Here is a 3,200-nt window from a genome sequence, read left to right on the forward strand (position 1 = left end):
TTTTTATTTATTTATTTATTTATTTATTTATTTTTTGTCTTTTTGAGACAGGGTCTCCCTATGCAGTTCAGGCCGGCCTTGAGCTCACTTTGTAGCCCAGGCTGGTCTCGAACTCACAACGATCCTCCTGCCTTAGCCTCCCAAGTGCTGGTATTACAGGCGTGCACCACCACACCTGGCTCCTTCTTCCTTTTTAATAATAAAATCCCATTTGTGTTTTCATGGTTGTGTTGGAAACCAGACCTCGTCTGAATGTGGGACAACAGCCATGACTAAGATTCAAGCAGCTCCCTTCCTCCTCTCCAACACACCCTGCTCTTCCGCTGGCTGGGGAAAGGAGTTCTCCCCCAGATCCAAGTCCCCTCCCCAGGAAAGGCAGGGCTAGAACAAGGTCCAGTTTATGCTCTTACCCCAGAAACTGTCACACTCTCCAAAGGGCTCTTTCATCACCCTCTCTGCCACCCTCCATCAGCAGGATCCAGCCAGCGCCTTCTCCTGGCCTCCGTCCTCTCCTAGAAGAAAGGCCAAGGCCTTGGGGTGGCACCCACAGGAAACCTCCCAATGTAGAGGAAGTAGCTGGGCCCTGAAGATCTGGGCTCAAAAAATGACCAACTAAGTCCTTCAACTGCCATGAGAGAAAACTCCTGCCAGGGGTAGGTACCCTGGTATCCTTGTTGGTAGGCCGCTGTGATGGAGACCAGTATGAAGCCGCCCTGAGAAGGACTTAAATTAACCAATTGACTTTCCATGTTTACTTGTGAGTCTGTCCAAGGCCTAGGCTCCTTGTCTGGAGATGGGCGGTGGACTATGGTAAGTGAACCTCTATGAGTCACTAATCCCTACTAAGGTCTGTAATGGCAGATGAAGCCTGAAAGCCTCAAGGGATAAGACAAGATCACAGCCACAGACACCTGGGTTCGATCTGAACTAGATAAAGACTATAGCCTCAGGCATCTCACTGCTGGGTGGATTAACTTAATACCTTACTTAGAGAAGTCCTTAAGTGGTTCTGCCCTTCTTGAGGACTCCCCTCCCTTCTTTTAACTAAATAAATATGACCATCCAGAGAAGGTTGTGGTTTTAGCCCTGTAAGAATCTGGAATTCTGTGAGAGGGCTTTGATCCTCCTGGAGCTCTGAGATCATTGCATTTGTCTCTTATTTAGCCTTCGCCTACACTCATTCGGGAGACTGCGGACCTGATCAGCCTGAAATAACTAAGGGATATTATTAACCCGATACTACTGACCATTTGCTTTTACCTATCCTGTTCCAAGTGGGGTGGAGGCTCTCAGGGAAAAACTCAATGAAGGTCAGGGAAGCTCCAGACTTGTGAGATGTCCCTGGGTCCTCTTCCCTGGAGGCTGGTTGTTCATTCTGCCAGCAATGATGGTGCACACTTGTAATCCAAGCAGTCTGGAAAGCTGAAGCAGGATGGTCACAAAGTCAAGCTCAGCCTGGGCAATTCAGCAATTTAGCAAGTCCTTGTCTCAAAATAAAAATGGGGGTAGGGTGGGATTTAGCTTATTGAGAAAGTCTTGAGCTCAACCCCCAGTACTGAGTTTCTCCTCCCCCCTTTTAAAACTTTTTTCCATTGATTTAATTAGGGTGTGAATTTAAGTGTGGGTGGTCTGTAAGCCCACTAACCTTTTTAAATATATATGGAGAGGACCGGGGATATAGCTCAGTGGCACAAGCACCTGCCTGGCAAGTGCAAGGTTGTGAGTTTGATTCCTGGTACCAAAAAAATTAATAAATTATATATATATATATATAAATATATAATATGTATATATATATGATATGTCTGGAGCAATAAGTTGTCTTCAAGCAGTAGCTGCTTCTACAGCTGGAGAGAATAGCTCTGCTCAGAAAATGTTTATTCTGAAATTAAGACTTGTTGATTATTCTTAAAGGATTTAACTTCTCAGGAAATTAATGCAGGGAAGTCTCCGCTAATTATTTACTACTGCATTCTTTTTTTTTTTTTTTTTGGTTTTTCTCCGGTACCGGGAACCGAACTCACGACCTTGTGCTTGCCAGGCAGGCGCTTTTGCCGCTGAGCTAAATCCCCAGCCCCTTACTACTGCATTCTTGTAGGATTAGAACAAGTCACACTAAGTGACTGAAGTGACTTTTCACTTAAAAATATTGATAGTGGAGTTTTGCTTGTAATTGTCCACACTTTAGTGGATTTTTCAGTACCTCTTCTGTGGTCCATCATGGTATACACAGAAATATATAAGGAACCTTGTTTTCAGTTACAAACCATTTCTTCATGGTTGGAAATCTCCAAATTCCTAAATTCTAGAGTGTTGTGGTTTGGCTTGGCCTTAAATGTCAAGTGGGCCATGGTCAAGAAAATAAGGAAAATTGGGAGTTGTTTTAAGACTTCTGAATCAAAATAGTTTTGCTATAATACTGTTGAATGTTTCTCAGATTGTTTTCAGGTAGCACATGTGATACTACTAATTGGTAAACATTTAATTTCCAGTTGCTTTGGATTCTAAATAAGCTGTATTCTTTGAGGTAACTACTTTGTGGGTACATTTGGCTCCTACCTGACAAGATCCATTCAGCATGTATTACCCAACTCTGGCCTGACCCTCCTGTGGAGGTGGGAGTGGGAGTGGGAGTGGGAACAGGGGATAGGGCCAGAGCTTGTGAATCATTGTTGGACAAAATGGCCCGCCAGCACTGTTTGGCCTGAGGCCAAGCCGAATCGCTAACCGTATTTCCCTTTGTGAAACTGAATACCTTTAGTAAAATAATAAGTACACACACGAAAAAGTGTGAGGTGTCGCTGTGGGGTGATGGTTGGGTGTCATTTCAGTTGGGCAGCTTTGATCACTGAATAGGAAAGTCGCAGTCACTTTACTCAATCTGTAGGTATGGGATACGTAATAATTATGGACTCACCGCCAAGCTTCCAATATTAACACATTTCTCAGCTCCCCGATCCCGCCACGAATTGCCTCAGAAGGGCGCAGAAGGAACTCTACGCTCCCACCCTGCTGTGTGCAACCTGTGTAACCCAGAGCGACTTTGAGGCAGCTCCTAGCAACGCGCTGGGCGCTGCAGAGACCTCGCCGGGTGAGCGGCCACCGCGGTGCACGCCGGGCACTGTGGCTTCCCCATCCGCTCCCCTCAAACTTCCGACTAGCGGTGAGCGTGCCGTGGACTACAGCTCCCAGGATACATC

The 3,200-nt window shown here is 45.7% G+C and overlaps 1 long non-coding RNA gene across 2 annotated transcripts; it reads right to left on the minus strand.

The window, feature by feature from the left end:
• Positions 1-150: 150 nt before the first annotated feature.
• On the minus strand, positions 151-3,061 carry LOC106146941. 2 transcript variants are annotated; one of them, XR_001231593.1, is made up of 3 exons: positions 2,918-3,061; positions 1,261-1,422; positions 151-512 (listed from the first exon to the last, which is right to left on the minus strand). It is a non-coding gene; the product is annotated as an uncharacterized LOC106146941 (long non-coding RNA). The 2 variants fall into 2 exon arrangements; XR_001231592.1 differs by having other exon boundaries at positions 1,248-1,422.
• Between the last annotated feature and the right edge of the window lie 139 nt (positions 3,062-3,200).

This window comes from Chinchilla lanigera, unplaced genomic scaffold, assembly GCF_000276665.1.
Source record: "Chinchilla lanigera isolate Chin_1 unplaced genomic scaffold, ChiLan1.0 scaffold00105, whole genome shotgun sequence".
NCBI lineage: Eukaryota > Metazoa > Chordata > Mammalia > Rodentia > Chinchillidae > Chinchilla > Chinchilla lanigera.